The sequence below is a fragment of the Pelmatolapia mariae genome, linkage group LG13 (genome assembly GCF_036321145.2).
Source record: "Pelmatolapia mariae isolate MD_Pm_ZW linkage group LG13, Pm_UMD_F_2, whole genome shotgun sequence".
In the NCBI taxonomy this organism is placed as follows: domain Eukaryota; kingdom Metazoa; phylum Chordata; class Actinopteri; order Cichliformes; family Cichlidae; genus Pelmatolapia; species Pelmatolapia mariae.
The window spans coordinates 25,098,167-25,116,536 of NC_086238.1; positions in this window are offsets into that span (position 1 = coordinate 25,098,167).

Genomic DNA, 18,370 nt, shown 5'->3' on the forward strand with positions numbered 1-18,370 from the left:
TGGTACGTCACATCATCCCTGATGACAACAACACATCTGAGATGCACTCTGACATTTCAGAGGGGAAGCTGAATGTTAATTCTTTAACCTGTCACATTACAAAAACTTGAAAAAATCCCCCAAAGAAACCAAATTCCAAGAAATCCAATCATGGAAATGTTTGCACACACTTGTGATTATGCACAGAGGTCCACCCTACCAGCCAACCTCAGATCTCCACGCATGCACAAATGAATGCACATACATCGACACACATTCTGGTATTGATATTTGACATCACAGTAGAGACACAAATCTGGCATAGCTCTGAGGTCTTTCAGTCCCATCTCTGGCTAACAGGCCAAAAATTAAGTCTACTAGGAGACGGGGGTGTCGACCATACAAGAGGTAGTGGGGTGAAAAGCCTGTTGCCTCATGCCTGGTGCAGTTGTATGCATGTACTATCTGAGGCAGATGCTCTTTCCAGCTGCTCTTTGCCTTCTCCTCCAGTGTCCTTAGCATTTGAAGAAATATCCAATTAAATGGCTCAGCTGGAAATGGGTTGCCATTTGGATGGTATGGTGTTGTCCTTGAGTGAGCATCTCCAGCCAGGTGTCCCCACTTTGCAGTTATTTATTTGTAAAAAATGTTTGGTATCATGTATGATGTTCGTTCCACTTCTCAAGTGTACACCACTTTGTATTGGTCTTTCACGTGGAATTCCAATAAAATTGATTCATGTTTGTGGCTGTAATGTGACAAAATGTGGAAAAGTTCAAGGGGGCCGAATACTTTTGCAAGCCACTGTATATCAGATGATACTGATAACCTAATGCTAATTGCAATAACTATGCAGAGGTCTCTAGGCCTCGACCATTATGGAGCATGTGAAGTTTGGGGCAGAGTGGACAAAGAAAAGTTTCTCAGCAGGTTCAACAGGTTGCTACAACACAGGCCGATGAAGTATTGCACTCACTCATCCAAACTGGCAAACATGTAACATACACCCTAAGACTGATCCTGCTTTTTACTCCTTTGCTATGATTTCATTTGATATTATGTAGCCTTGGAGACAGTTTGCATAGATTAGAATGTTAGATTGCTGTGATGTCATCAATGCCCGATGTTTTGTTTTAATGTCTTGTGATAGTTCTAAGTGCATACAAAGTCAGAGTTCAAGTGAGTTTAGTACAATTTTGAACCAGTTTCTGACATGTGGTCAAAATCTTGGCCGACCTTTACCACACCACGTGCTGTGGGTGTGCGTAAATATCTAGGTGAGTAAAGTCTCCTTTACCTGTTAAATTCATCTTAATTTGGGGCTTTTACTTCAGGTGTTTTGATTCAGTAGTAACCAAGTGATCTTTGTACAAACTGCAGACCGCCACACTGATCCCTGGTTCCTCAGGATAGAGGACAGGACGTCAGATGGGCGAATCAAGAGCTCCAAACGCAAAGATTGTGCCACAGAAAGACTGGAAAAAGCTTCCAAAAGAAGCAAGGACAGCAAAAGTCCAACCCCAGGCCTCAGCCATCTTGTCTTGGAGAAGTGTAAGTGAGACATTCAGAGATTTTTTGTTTTACAGTTATTGATCATCTGTAGGCCTGTGTGGAGTTCAGAGGTCTAATTGGTTTTGGTTTTTGCAGCTGCTTTCAGAAAGAAGAGCAGCAAAGGAAAGTCAAGCAGCGATGGAACAAAACAACCACGCAGTAAAAAGAGCAAGACATCAAGCTCACAGGAGGAGGCCAGCTGCTCCGTCTACGAGTCAGATACACACAGCACATACAAAAGTCACACTAAAGGTAAGAAGTACATAGGTAAGTTCACACCACACCTGCAGTGATAGAGCCTCTTTCCCAAGCTCTCAGAGTTTAGCTGGTATCCATCTGCTAATCACTAGGAAGCTTCTAACAAAGACTGTATGAATGTGTACATTGAGGCAAAGTCAGCTTTCCTACATGCAACTAATCACAACCCCTGTGTTTGTTTTGTCTCTCTGTAGAGGACTTTGAAGAAAAATACGAAGAGCAGGATAAGCTGGGTGAAGGAGGCTTTGGGACTGTCTTCTTTGGAAAACGCAGAGAAGACAATTTCCCAGTATGGCTTCTTATGTGTGCACTTTACAATTCTTCTAGTGGCAATCTTTAATGGATAATGTAAATCTGATTATTTGAACGTATTTTTCATTTGTCTGTCAGGTCATAATGAGACAGCTGGTACATGCAGCCGCTGAAATGCAATCCAAGGGTGTCTTCCATCGAGACATTAAGCCAGACAATATTGTGTTTGACACATCGCCTGATCATCCAGCATTTCTATGTGTCAAATTCATCGATTTTGGCATTGGAGTCCCTTTTAGAGCAGAAGCAGTCACACGAAGAAATGGTAGGTCGTCAGCCTCACTGTTTAAATGTCCTTGCCTGCCCACACGCTTAGTGTCCACATAATTTCCTTACCATGATTAATTACTCTCTGGATTTTAGGGACCAAATCAGCCGCTGTAAACTGGCAGGACTTTAATGCCACCACAGCAGATTGCGTCACAGTTTTGCAGCTGGGTGCGGTGATGGATTGGCTGGTACGTCACATCATCCCTGATGACAACAACACATCTGAGATCCACACTGACATTTCCGAGGGTAAGCTGAATGTTAATTCTTTAACCTGTCACATTACAAAAACTTGAAAAAATCCCCCAAAGAAACCAAATTCCAAGAAATCCAATCATGGAAATGTTTGCACACACTTGTGATTATGCACAGAGGTCCACCCTACCAGCCAACCTCAGATCTCCACGCATGCACAAATGAATGCACATACATCGACACACATTCTGGTATTGATATTTGACATCACAGTAGAGACGCAAATCTGGCATAGCTCTGAGGTCTTTCAGTCCCATCTCTGGCTAACAGGCCAAAGATTAAGTCTACTAGGAGACGGGGGTGTCGACCATACAAGAGGTAGTGGGGTGAAAAGCCTGTTGCCTCATGCCTGGTGCAGTTGTATGCATGTACTATCTGAGGCAGATGCTCTTTCCAGCTGCTCTTTGCCTTCTCCTCCAGTGTCCTTAGCATATGAAGAAATATCCAATTAAATGGCTCAGCTGGAAATGGGTTGCCATTTGGATGGTATGGTGTTGTCCTTGAGTGAGCATCTCCAGCCAGGTGTCCCCACTTTGCAGTTATTTATTTGTAAAAAATGTTTGGTATCATGTATGATTTTCGTTCCACTTCTCAAGTGTACACCACTTTGTATTGGTCTTTCACGTGGAATTCCAATAAAATTGATTCATGTTTGTGGCTGTAATGTGACAAAATGTGGAAAAGTTCAAGGGGGCCGAATACTTTTGCAAGCCACTGTATATCAGATGACACTGATAACCTAATGCTAATTGCAATAACTATGCAGAGGTCTCTAGGCCTCGACCTTTATGGAGCATGTGAAGTTTGGGGCAGAGTGGACAAAGAAAAGTTTCTCAGCAGGTTCAACAGCTTGCTACAACACAGGCCGATGAAGTATTGCACTCACTCATCCAAACTGGCAAACATGTAACATACACCCTAAGACTGATCCTGCTTTTTACTCCTTTGCTATGATTTCATTTGATATTATGTAGCCTTGGAGACAGTTTGCATAGATTAGAATGTTAGATTGCTGTGATGTCATCAATGCCCGATGTTTTGTTTTAATGTCTTGTGATAGTTCTAAGTGCAGACAAAGTCAGAGTTCAAGTGAGTTTAGTACAATTTTGAACCAGTTTCTGACATGTGGTCAAAATCTTGGCCGACCTTTACCACACCACGTGCTGTGGGTGTGCGTAAATATCTAGGTGAGTAAAGTCTCCTTTACCTGTTAAATTCATCTTAATTTGGGGCTTTTACTTCAGGTGTTTTGATTCAGTAGTAACCAAGTGATCTTTGTACAAACTGCAGACCGCCACACTGATCCCTGGTTCCTCAGGATAGAGGACAGGACGTCAGATGGGCGAATCAAGAGCTCCAAACGCAAAGATTGTGCCACAGAAAGACTGGAAAAAGCTTCCAAAAGAAGCAAGGACAGCAAAAGTCCAACCCCAGGCCTCAGCCATCTTGTCTTGGAGAAGTGTAAGTGAGACATTCAGAGATTTTTTGTTTTACAGTTATTGATCATCTGTAGGCCTGTGTGGAGTTCAGAGGTCTAATTGGTTTTGGTTTTTGCAGCTGCTTTCAGAAAGAAGAGCAGCAAAGGAAAGTCAAGCAGCGATGGAACAAAACAACCACGCAGTAAAAAGAGCAAGACATCAAGCTCACAGGAGGAGGCCAGCTGCTCCGTCTACGAGTCAGATACACACAGCACATACAAAAGTCACACTAAAGGTAAGAAGTACATAGGTAAGTTCACACCACACCTGCAGTGATAGAGCCTCTTTCCCAAGCTCTCAGAGTTTAGCTGGTATCCATCTGCTAATCACTAGGAAGCTTCTAACAAAGACTGTATGAATGTGTACATTGAGGCAAAGTCAGCTTTCCTACATACAACTAATCACAACCCCTGTGTTAGTTTTGTCTCTCTGTAGAGGACTTTGAAGAAAAATACGAAGAGCAGGATAAGCTGGGTGAAGGAGGCTTTGGGACTGTCTTCTTTGGAAAACGCAGAGAAGACAATTTCCCAGTATGGCTTCTTATGTGTGCACTTTACAATTCTTCTAGTGGCAATCTTTAATGGATAATGTAAATCTGATTATTTGAACGTATTTTTCATTTGTCTGTCAGGTCATAATGAGACAGCTGGTACATGCAGCCGCTGAAATGCAATCCAAGGGTGTCTTCCATCGAGACATTAAGCCAGACAATATTGTGTTTGACACATCGCCTGATCATCCAGCATTTCTATGTGTCAAATTCATCGATTTTGGCATTGGAGTCCCTTTTAGAGCAGAAGCAGTCACACGAAGAAATGGTAGGTCGTCAGCCTCACTGTTTAAATGTCCTTGCCTGCCCACACGCTTAGTGTCCACATGAATTCCTTACCATGAATAATTACTCTCTGGATTTTAGGGACCAAATCAGCCGCTGTAAACTGGCAGGACTTTAATGCCACCACAGCAGATTGCGTCACAGTTTTGCAGCTGGGTGCGGTGATGGATTGGCTGGTACGTCACATCATCCCTAATGACAACAACACATCTGAGATGCACACTGATTTTTCAGAGGGGAAGCTGAATGTTAATTCTTTAACCTGTCACATTACAAAAACTTGAAAAAAATCCCCCAAAGAAACCAAATTCCAAGAAATCCAATCATGGAAATGTTTGCACACACTTGTGATTATGCACAGAGGTCCACCCTTCCAGCCAACCTCAGATCTCCACGCATGCACAAATGAATGCACATACATCGACACACATTCTGGTATTGATATTTGACATCACAGTAGAGACGCAAATCTGGCATAGCTCTGAGGTCTTTCAGTCCCATCTCTGGCTAACAGGCCAAAAATTAAGTCTACTAGGAGACGGGGGTGTCGACCATACAAGAGGTAGTGGGGTGAAAAGCCTGTTGCCTCATGCCTGGTGCAGTTGTATGCATGTACTATCTGAGGCAGATGCTCTTTCCAGCTGCTCTTTGCCTTCTCCTCCAGTGTCCTTAGCATTTGAAGAAATATCCAATTAAATGGCTCAGCTGGAAATGGGTTGCCATTTGGATGGTATGGTGTTGTCCTTGAGTGAGCATCTCCAGCCAGGTGTCCCCACTTTGCAGTTATTTATTTGTAAAAAATGTTTGGTATCATGTATGATTTTCGTTCCACTTCTCAAGTGTACACCACTTTGTATTGGTCTTTCACGTGGAATTCCAAAAAAACTGATTCATGTTTGTGGCTGTAATGTGACAAAATGTGGAAAAGTTCAAGGGGGCCGAATACTTTTGCAAGCCACTGTATATCAGATGACACTGATAACCTAATGCTAATTGCAATAACTATGCAGAGGTCTCTAGGCCTCGACCTTTATGGAGCATGTGAAGTTTGGGGCAGAGTGGACAAAGAAAAGTTTCTCAGCAGGTTCAACAGGTTGCTACAACACAGGCCGATGAAGTATTGCACTCACTCATCCAAACTGGCAAACATGTAACATACACCCTAAGACTGATCCTGCTTTTTACTCCTTTGCTATGATTTCATTTGATATTATGTAGCCTTGGAGACAGTTTGCATAGATTAGAATGTTAGATTGCTGTGATGTCATCAATGCCCGATGTTTTGTTTTAATGTCTTGTGATAGTTCTAAGTGCAGACAAAGTCAGAGTTCAAGTGAGTTTAGTACAATTTTGAACCAGTTTCTGACATGTGGTCAAAATCTTGGCCGACCTTTACCACACCACGTGCTGTGGGTGTGCGTAAATATCTAGGTGAGTAAAGTCTCCTTTACCTGTTAAATTCATCTTAATTTGGGGCTTTTACTTCAGGTGTTTTGATTCAGTAGTAACCAAGTGATCTTTGTACAAACTGCAGACCGCCACACTGATCCCTGGTTCCTCAGGATAGAGGACAGGACGTCAGATGGGCGAATCAAGAGCTCCAAACGCAAAGATTGTGCCACAGAAAGACTGGAAAAAGCTTCCAAAAGAAGCAAGGACAGCAAAAGTCCAACCCCAGGCCTCAGCCATCTTGTCTTGGAGAAGTGTAAGTGAGACATTCAGAGATTTTTTGTTTTACAGTTATTGATCATCTGTAGGCCTGTGTGGAGTTCAGAGGTCTAATTGGTTTTGGTTTTTGCAGCTGCTTTCAGAAAGAAGAGCAGCAAAGGAAAGTCAAGCAGCGATGGAACAAAACAACCACGCAGTAAAAAGAGCAAGACATCAAGCTCACAGGAGGAGGCCAGCTGCTCCGTCTACGAGTCAGATACACACAGCACATACAAAAGTCACACTAAAGGTAAGAAGTACATAGGTAAGTTCACACCACACCTGCAGTGATAGAGCCTCTTTCCCAAGCTCTCAGAGTTTAGCTGGTATCCATCTGCTAATCACTAGGAAGCTTCTAACAAAGACTGTATGAATGTGTACATTGAGGCAAAGTCAGCTTTCCTACATACAACTAATCACAACCCCTGTGTTAGTTTTGTCTCTCTGTAGAGGACTTTGAAGAAAAATACGAAGAGCAGGATAAGCTGGGTGAAGGAGGCTGTGGGACTGTCTTCTTTGGAAAACGCAGAGAAGACAATTTCCCAGTATGGCTTCTTATGTGTGCACTTTACAATTCTTCTAGTGGCAATCTTTAATGGATAATGTAAATCTGATTATTTGAACGTATTTTTCATTTGTCTGTCAGGTCATAATGAGACAGCTGGTACATGCAGCCGCTGAAATGCAATCCAAGGGTGTCTTCCATCGAGACATTAAGCCAGACAATATTGTGTTTGACACATCGCCTGATCATCCAGCATTTCTATGTGTCAAATTCATCGATTTTGGCATTGGAGTCCCTTTTAGAGCAGAAGCAGTCACACGAAGAAATGGTAGGTCGTCAGCCTCACTGTTTAAATGTCCTTGCCTGCCCACACGCTTAGTGTCCACATGAATTCCTTACCATGAATAATTACTCTCTGGATTTTAGGGACCAAATCAGCCGCTGTAAACTGGCAGGACTTTAATGCCACCACAGCAGATTGCGTCACAGTTTTGCAGCTGGGTGCGGTGATGGATTGGCTGGTACGTCACATCATCCCTGATGACAACAACACATCTGAGATGCACACTGACATTTCAGAGGGTAAGCTGAATGTTAATTCTTTAACCTGTCACATTACAAAAACTTGAAAAAATCCCCCAAAGAAACCAAATTCCAAGAAATCGAATCATGGAAATGTTTGCACACACTTGTGATTATGCACAGAGGTCCACCCTACCAGCCAACCTCAGATCTCCACGCATGCACAAATGAATGCACATACATCGACACACATTCTGGTATTGATATTTGACATCACAGTAGAGACGCAAATCTGGCATAGCTCTGAGGTCTTTCAGTCCCATCTCTGGCTAACAGGCCAAAAATTAAGTCTACTAGGAGACGGGGGTGTCGACCATACAAGAGGTAGTGGGGTGAAAAGCCTGTTGCCTCATGCCTGGTGCAGTTGTATGCATGTAGTATCTGAGGCAGATGCTCTTTCCAGCTGCTCTTTGCCTTCTCCTCCAGTGTCCTTAGCATTTGAAGAAATATCCAATTAAATGGCTCAGCTGGAAATGGGTTGCCATTTGGATGGTATGGTGTTGTCCTTGAGTGAGCATCTCCAGCCAGGTGTCCCCACTTTGCAGTTATTTATTTGTAAAAAATGTTTGGTATCATGTATGATTTTCGTTCCACTTCTCAAGTGTACACCACTTTGTATTGGTCTTTCACGTGGAATTCCAAAAAAACTGATTCATGTTTGTGGCTGTAATGTGACAAAATGTGGAAAAGTTCAAGGGGGCCGAATACTTTTGCAAGCCACTGTATATCAGATGACACTGATAACCTAATGCTAATTGCAATAACTATGCAGAGGTCTCTAGGCCTCGACCTTTATGGAGCATGTGAAGTTTGGGGCAGAGTGGACAAAGAAAAGTTTCTCAGCAGGTTCAACAGGTTGCTACAACACAGGCCGATGAAGTATTGCACTCACTCATCCAAACTGGCAAACATGTAACATACACCCTAAGACTGATCCTGCTTTTTACTCCTTTGCTATGATTTCATTTGATATTATGTAGCCTTGGAGACAGTTTGCATAGATTAGAATGTTAGATTGCTGTGATGTCATCAATGCCCGATGTTTTGTTTTAATGTCTTGTGATAGTTCTAAGTGCAGACAAAGTCAGAGTTCAAGTGAGTTTAGTACAATTTTGAACCAGTTTCTGACATGTGGTCAAAATCTTGGCCGACCTTTACCACACCACGTGCTGTGGGTGTGCGTAAATATCTAGGTGAGTAAAGTCTCCTTTACCTGTTAAATTCATCTTAATTTGGGGCTTTTACTTCAGGTGTTTTGATTCAGTAGTAACCAAGTGATCTTTGTACAAACTGCAGACCGCCACACTGATCCCTGGTTCCTCAGGATAGAGGACAGGACGTCAGATGGGCGAATCAAGAGCTCCAAACGCAAAGATTGTGCCACAGAAAGACTGGAAAAAGCTTCCAAAAGAAGCAAGGACAGCAAAAGTCCAACCCCAGGCCTCAGCCATCTTGTCTTGGAGAAGTGTAAGTGAGACATTCAGAGATTTTTTGTTTTACAGTTATTGATCATCTGTAGGCCTGTGTGGAGTTCAGAGGTCTAATTGGTTTTGGTTTTTGCAGCTGCTTTCAGAAAGAAGAGCAGCAAAGGAAAGTCAAGCAGCGATGGAACAAAACAACCACGCAGTAAAAAGAGCAAGACATCAAGCTCACAGGAGGAGGCCAGCTGCTCCGTCTACGAGTCAGATACACACAGCACATACAAAAGTCACACTAAAGGTAAGAAGTACATAGGTAAGTTCACACCACACCTGCAGTGATAGAGCCTCTTTCCCAAGCTCTCAGAGTTTAGCTGGTATCCATCTGCTAATCACTAGGAAGCTTCTAACAAAGACTGTATGAATGTGTACATTGAGGCAAAGTCAGCTTTCCTACATACAACTAATCACAACCCCTGTGTTAGTTTTGTCTCTCTGTAGAGGACTTTGGAGAAAAATACGAAGAGCAGGATAAGCTGGGTGAAGGAGGCTTTGGGACTGTCTTCTTTGGAAAACGCAGAGAAGACAATTTCCCAGTATGGCTTCTTATGTGTGCACTTTACAATTCTTCTAGTGGCAATCTTTAATGGATAATGTAAATCTGATTATTTGAACGTATTTTTCATTTGTCTGTCAGGTCATAATGAGACAGCTGGTACATGCAGCCGCTGAAATGCAATCCAAGGGTGTCTTCCATCGAGACATTAAGCCAGACAATATTGTGTTTGACACATCGCCTGATCATCCAGCATTTCTATGTGTCAAATTCATCGATTTTGGCATTGGAGTCCCTTTTAGAGCAGAAGCAGTCACACGAAGAAATGGTAGGTCGTCAGCCTCACTGTTTAAATGTCCTTGCCTGCCCACACGCTTAGTGTCCACATGAATTCCTTACCATGAATAATTACTCTCTGGATTTTAGGGACCAAATCAGCCGCTGTAAACTGGCAGGACTTTAATGCCACCACAGCAGATTGCGTCACAGTTTTGCAGCTGGGTGCGGTGATGGATTGGCTGGTACGTCACATCATCCCTGATGACAACAACACATCTGAGATGCACACTGACATTTCCGAGGGTAAGCTGAATGTTAATTCTTTAACCTGTCACATTACAAAAACTTGAAAAAATCCCCCAAAGAAACCAAATTCCAAGAAATCCAATCATGGAAATGTTTGCACACACTTGTGATTATGCACAGAGGTCCACCCTACCAGCCAACCTCAGATCTCCACGCATGCACAAATGAATGCACATACATCGACACACATTCTGGTATTGATATTTGACATCACAGTAGAGACGCAAATCTGGCATAGCTCTGAGGTCTTTCAGTCCCATCTCTGGCTAACAGGCCAAAAATTAAGTCTACTAGGAGACGGGGGTGTCGACCATACAAGAGGTAGTGGGGTGAAAAGCCTGTTGCCTCATGCCTGGTGCAGTTGTATGCATGTACTATCTGAGGCAGATGCTCTTTCCAGCTGCTCTTTGCCTTCTCCTCCAGTGTCCTTAGCATTTGAAGAAATATCCAATTAAATGGCTCAACTGGAAATGGGTTGCCATTTGGATGGTATGGTGTTGTCCTTGAGTGAGCATCTCCAGCCAGGTGTCCCCACTTTGCAGTTATTTATTTGTAAAAAATGTTTGGTATCATGTATGATTTTCGTTCCACTTCTCAAGTGTACACCACTTTGTATTGGTCTTTCACGTGGAATTCCAAAAAAACTGATTCATGTTTGTGGCTGTAATGTGACAAAATGTGGAAAAGTTCAAGGGGGCCGAATACTTTTGCAAGCCACTGTATATCAGATGACACTGATAACCTAATGCTAATTGCAATAACTATGCAGAGGTCTCTAGGCCTCCACTTTTATGGAGCATGTGAAGTTTGGGGCAGAGTGGACAAAGAAAAGTTTCTCAGCAGGTTCAACAGGTTGCTACAACACAGGCCGATGAAGTATTGCACTCACTCATCCAAACTGGCAAACATGTAACATACACCCTAAGACTGATCCTGCTTTTCACTCCTTTGCTATGATTTCATTTGATATTATGTAGCCTTGGAGACAGTTTGCATAGATTAGAATGTTAGATTGCTGTGATGTCATCAATGCCCGATGTTTTGTTTTAATGTCTTGTGATAGTTCTAAGTGCATACAAAGTCAGAGTTCAAGTGAGTTTAGTACAATTTTGAACCAGTTTCTGACATGTGGTCAAAATCTTGGCCGACCTTTACCACACCACGTGCTGTGGGTGTGCGTAAATATCTAGGTGAGTAAAGTCTCCTTTACCTGTTAAATTCATCTTAATTTGGGGCTTTTACTTCAGGTGTTTTGATTCAGTAGTAACCAAGTGATCTTTGTACAAACTGCAGACCGCCACACTGATCCCTGGTTCCTCAGGATAGAGGACAGGACGTCAGATGGGCGAATCAAGAGCTCCAAACGCAAAGATTGTGCCACAGAAAGACTGGAAAAAGCTTCCAAAAGAAGCAAGGACAGCAAAAGTCCAACCCCAGGCCTCAGCCATCTTGTCTTGGAGAAGTGTAAGTGAGACATTCAGAGATTTTTTGTTTTACAGTTATTGATCATCTGTAGGCCTGTGTGGAGTTCAGAGGTCTAATTGGTTTTGGTTTTTGCAGCTGCTTTCAGAAAGAAGAGCAGCAAAGGAAAGTCAAGCAGCGATGGAACAAAACAACCACGCAGTAAAAAGAGCAAGACATCAAGCTCACAGGAGGAGGCCAGCTGCTCCGTCTACGAGTCAGATACACACAGCACATACAAAAGTCACACTAAAGGTAAGAAGTACATAGGTAAGTTCACACCACACCTGCAGTGATAGAGCCTCTTTCCCAAGCTCTCAGAGTTTAGCTGGTATCCATCTGCTAATCACTAGGAAGCTTCTAACAAAGACTGTATGAATGTGTACATTGAGGCAAAGTCAGCTTTCCTACATACAACTAATCACAACCCCTGTGTTAGTTTTGTCTCTCTGTAGAGGACTTTGAAGAAAAATACGAAGAGCAGGATAAGCTGGGTGAAGGAGGCTTTGGGACTGTCTTCTTTGGAAAACGCAGAGAAGACAATTTCCCAGTATGGCTTCTTATGTGTGCACTTTACAATTCTTCTAGTGGCAATCTTTAATGGATAATGTAAATCTGATTATTTGAACGTATTTTTCATTTGTCTGTCAGGTCATAATGAGACAGCTGGTACATGCAGCCGCTGAAATGCAATCCAAGGGTGTCTTCCATCGAGACATTAAGCCAGACAATATTGTGTTTGACACATCGCCTGATCATCCAGCATTTCTATGTGTCAAATTCATCGATTTTGGCATTGGAGTCCCTTTTAGAGCAGAAGCAGTCACACGAAGAAATGGTAGGTCGTCAGCCTCACTGTTTAAATGTCCTTGCCTGCCCACACGCTTAGTGTCCACATGAATTCCTTACCATGAATAATTACTCTCTGGATTTTAGGGACCAAATCAGCCGCTGTAAACTGGCAGGACTTTAATGCCACCACAGCAGATTGCGTCACAGTTTTGCAGCTGGGTGCGGTGATGGATTGGCTGGTACGTCACATCATCCCTGATGACAACAACACATCTGAGATGCACACTGACATTTCAGAGGGTAAGCTGAATGTTAATTCTTTAACCTGTCGCATTACAAGGCTTGAAAATTCTGTTTTCGGTGTTATCTGTCTTTATCTGTATCACTAATGCACATGCAGACTTATATAAACACCAACGTGATAAACTCAAACCCCTCTGTTGTATTTCTGAACAGACTTCAAGTGTTTTCTGTTGGGTTGTTACTGTCAGAACCATGAAGACCGCCTCACCCTAGAGGAACTTCAGAATCATCCCTGGCTCAAATGACTTATTGATGCCAAGCAAAACAGGGTCACAGAGCAGAAGCTCTAACAGAGCCTGAGTCAGCCTGAGTTATGAATACAGTTGTGGTCTAATGTTTTGTCAGTGGTACAAAGTTTGCTTTTGTGCACTTTGCCACTTCAGTTTGTATTTAGAGCCACAACTGTATACACAACAGACCGAACATGCTCAGCTTTGCCAAAGCTTGCAGGAATTGGAGTTTAATTTGATCAATGAATTATTTCTGAATCAACAAAAAAATGGGCAAATGTAAAGAAATGTATCAATCAGGGAATTAGTAGCAACATTAATTGGACAATCTAAATTTGTTGGTTAATTATTAAATGAATCTGGATAACTCATCCTGCATCTCCTGTGATTTTAAGTCACTGATATTGATTTATTAACGATTATTTGTTTGTACTAATGTGTCACAATTTCCTTGAACGTTAAAGGGTCTGGATTTCTTCTCTTAAGCGCCTCAGGGTGATCATCCTGTCCTGTCAGACTAAGAAATGCAGTTGTGAGTTTTTCATTGCTTCGCCTGCACAAAATACCTAGGCACCAAAAATGGTCCAGCTCTCTCCTGCTGTCCTGTTGTATAAGGCGCACACAATTCACCGTGATGAGAGGATAACTTTTGTCACTGCTCCTGTCCTTGATCCTCTGAGCCACTTAAACACCAAACTACTTGTGCGCTGTAGGGGCTTTTCTAATGGTCGTGCTAAGGAGTCCTTTCCCTCCCATCAGTTGCAGAATGCACTCAGAGTTGTACAACACTGGTGTAAATATCAAGATGATGCAACTTTGAACATATTTAGGTCAACAGACTTTTGACTAAAGTAAGAAGAAAAGTGAATCTAACAAATAATATGAATTGGTGTTAAATAGTTACTAGTTACTAGACAGTAACTAGGCCAGGGGATGCTAATCACCTGCCAAGGGATATTAGTGACTGACTTATTGATGCTAGTTAATAGCTTAGGTATTCTATGTGGTAACCTGGCAAGTAATCACTTGCCTTAAAAGTCTCGCCAGTCCCCTAGGGACACTTGTTGGTGGTATTTATTTGTTCATGTTACAGGCCTTGCTGTAGTGGGCGTGACCACAGATTACAATCCTGTAAAACAGGAGAGATAATGAACAGAGGAAATTTGTTCTTGTTCAGTTTCCCTTTCAGGTGAGGTAACTCTGGGTTGCTCTGACATATAAAATGTGTATTTATTTTCTGGACTCTCTCTGGATTCCTCTGCAGCTGATATGTTGCTCTCAGATTCACTGTTTGATGCTGAGCTTGTGGTGAAATATGACATCATACTGTATGCCTATATGACATCAATCTGAATGCATATACGATATCAAGCTGTCTCGTTCCAGGACTTCAAGCTGAGTGCATACATGAGACAAGGCTGTATGACATAAATGACACCAAGCTGTATGCCATATATGACATCTGTCACGGCCCAGCGGCACGAGGTAAATGGGATGGACACAAGTGCAAGATCCAAACCGGATTGTTGCTCTCATATTCACTGTTTGATGCTGAGCTTGTGGTGATACTCTAAGCCAGTACTGTACTCTGGCTGTTTCAGAGTTTTCACAGTCACTGGTTTCGTAGGGTTACTGATGTGTTTGACTGGTTTCTTTTGCTTAATGCAGGGGTGTTTTCTGGTCACATACGCCTCAATGTCCTTCTTCATAAAAGGCCAGTAGAAACGGTCCCGTGCCAAGTGAATGACCCTCTCTGCCCTGCGTGACCCAAGTCATCATGGAGATGTTTAAGCACTAGGAGATGATATTGTGCTGGCAGCACAAGCTGCCTTCGCTGAGCCGCTGTACGATGTTGCAGCTGATTTTCCATATGAAGCTTTCCCCACTCGTGCATAAGCTCTCTCACAGGGCCACTGGCTCTCCTTCTGCCATCATTAGTTATTACTGATTTTGTTTCTTTCAGTTTGATAAGTTAACTGATAGAGGGATCCTTCCTTTGGGATTTTACCAGGTCACTGTGACAGGCTGCAATGGTGACATGTTCACAGGTGTCTCTGGCTGGGCATGTTAGGCACAGGGCAGCGACATATGCAGCATCTTGTCTCTTTGCAGACTCACAACCCTCCCATGTAGCCTGAATGGCCTCTCTCGTCAGCTCTTCAGTACACTTTGTGAGGTAGGTGTCAATGTCAAGTGGAAACCGAGAGAATGAGTCTGCATCGATGTTCACCTTCCCCGGCCTGTATTTGACATCAAACCTGAAATCTGCCAGCTCACCTACCCAGCGGTGGCCTACTGCATTCAGCTTTGCAGTACTCATCACATATGTGAGGGGATTATTGTCTGTATAGACCAGGGGTGACCCAGCATTTTTCCAAATACAGCAGCGCTAACCAACATCATTTTTTCAAGTAATATAGAAACTATTTTATATATTACCTTTTTAAACATCCCATTTTTCTTTCTAATGTCATTAAAACAAGTTTGCACATTTGTATAACAACAGTCAGACCTCCAGATCTTTTAAGCGTTCAGTTTTTTTCTCAGTGTCACACATAGATTAGTTTTCGTCTCTTTCAATAAGAAAGTCAAATCTTCAAACCCTAAAGCAATCTTTGTTTCTTTCAATCATTCCAATATTTTTCATCTCCTGTAATATAATTGCAGTTAACCAGGGCTTAGCTACTCTGATCCACAGTGATTTTGGGGGTGTGGATACCTATTTTTTTTGACAGGTGCAGAGCCTTTTTCTACAAAATTACGAATAAACTGCATTTTTTAAAAGTACCATTAACATTAATGTAGACTGACAAGTAACTCAACATTTAACACAGTGATCAGTAGAGAAGAAAGAAAATAACCCATTTTACAATTTCTAGTTCAGTTCAAAATTATTGTTCTGATTAAGGAAACAGTAAATCTGGCCACATTATTGTCCCGATCCTCCAATTTTCCCTTTCCAATGTGACGAAATAAAATTCAACCTTTTTAAATAAAAGCAGATGCACACCCAGATATTTCTTACAGTAAGAATCCTCCAACAACCTTTTAAAAGAAACATTTTTTGTCTTTCCTTAATTTTTAGACCAACTGAATCCACAAACCTGAAGCTGCAGACCCCAAACTAACCAAATTTAATGTTTCCTTAATCAGCACAGTAATTTTTAACTCTTTGTGTGTTATGTTTACTCACAGTTTTGATGCTTGCTTCTTCGACTTGATCCATGATTGGCTCTGCACCATCGCTCTGCTGTTTTCTCTCTCCTCATGCTTCTCCTTTATGCATCCTGTCCTCAGATATAATCCAACCAGCTGCCTCCTTGTTTCCTTCTTGACTTGTATTCGCAAAATTTCCAGTTAAATTAAGAGAAATCCAGAAAAGTTTTCCTGCTTCAAAAGCTCTTCCAATTGCCTGTCTTCTTGTCCTCCTTTAAATGTGCATTTTTGTATATTTGTATTTATTTGACTTCATATTGCCATGACAACATAACACAGAGCATCTTGGTAGATTAAAGCAGGGAGTTCTGTCCTCTGCAGAAATGCTGGTGTTCCATAGTGATGTAAAAGTATGTTAATAATCTTTAAACAGACACTCACTGATCCTGTAAGAGCAGGAATTTAACTACAAACCCTCTTAGTCCCCATCAGTATCATTCATTCTGCTCTGCCGCAATGGTCACAGTGGCTGGTTTAAGTACGTTTGCCCCATAGAAAGCCACTGATGTTCAGTGAGCCCCTTTGATACATATTTAGACCTTCATAATTTTCAGGGTGCATGAGTGTTATATCTCCATCTCATCCTAAATATTTTGCCAACATGTAAAAGGCATACGTCCACAAGATTTTGATTTCTTTAATTTTAATTTAAACTTGTTTTATTCTGTGTTGCATGTTTTGAATAATCTTCTTCAGAGTAGACTTTTGGTGTAAGCTGATAGTGAATGAAAAAAACTATAAAAAGCTGCTGTGGTTTTAATTTTCCAAGAGAGGTAATGCACATAATGCAGAGACGAGCGCACGGGGGATATCCAAATTCTAGGAAGGCAGCCTGCTGCTGTACACAGGCACATCCTTCTCAGTCATAGTTCTTAACAACTTGACTGTTTTCTCAAACTACACAAAGAGTGCTGTTTCCATTCTGGGAAGTCTACTCATTGGTGTAGGCAGCTCTTCAAATTATAAGTAGCTATATATGAGCAGCTATATTAGCTTTGACTTAACATATGTTAAATAGTATACTTTCCTCTTTTAAAATTTATGATGGCTCAAAATTCAAACCTTACAAATTAAAACCCTGAATCATCACCACTTGTGTGAACTACAAGGGTGCCATCATTTTTCTTTTCAATCCATTAAGTACCACATTTTACACACTGAGCAAGAAAGGAAGTAAGCTCTTCATGGTGACCCCAGGAATTTTAATGTATCACTTTCTAGCATACGGCTGACACTGCTCGACATCTTACAGTGCAGTATAAGAGTCCCGCCACAAGGAGACACTGAAGGCTTTCAAACCAACAGTTTCTGCTTCCAAAGCGGCGCCAACCGTCACCACCGATCATCGTACTTATGTAACACAGACCATGGATGCATGTTTGAGTTGATACATCACTTAAAGCCACCACTGTTCAGGCATCACATCTGTCCATTAGGTTTCCCTTTAATACACAACATTTTTATCCCTGGGTACTAACTTTTTTGTTGTTGTTGACTGTTTATTTATTTGTTTGTTTGTTTGTCCGATGCTCCTTTTGCACTGCTAAATAGGCTGTAGCCAACATGATTTATAAAGGGATTATAAAACTAAGAAATTACTGCATTATTTTACCTACTCCTATTAAACTCACTTTCCTAAAAACTGATTGCAGCTTCTGCTTTGTGATGTCAATGTTATGTCTCTAAATGATTTCATATCATTCATGGGAGATATGCTTGACAAGTTAACAAGTCACTGCTACAAGCTGAATCAATTCATTGGGGCGACCTGCGTGTTGTGTTGCATTGTCTGATTTAGTCATAGTGTGTAAACACCTCTAGAGGCCACTGTTGTATAGCTGCTGCAAACTTTTTTATTTTTTTTTATTTTTTATTTTTTATTATTAGTAAAGATAACATACAAATAAAATGCACCATATATTATACATTCAGAGAATAAACATTCCTTACATATTAACAACTTTCATACATAGGAAAAAAATATATATATAAAGATGGGGTCACATAAATATTCCATCTATTATTATGGGGAATGTGAGATCTCTCCCCAAAAAAGTAGACGAACTGGCAGCCCTTA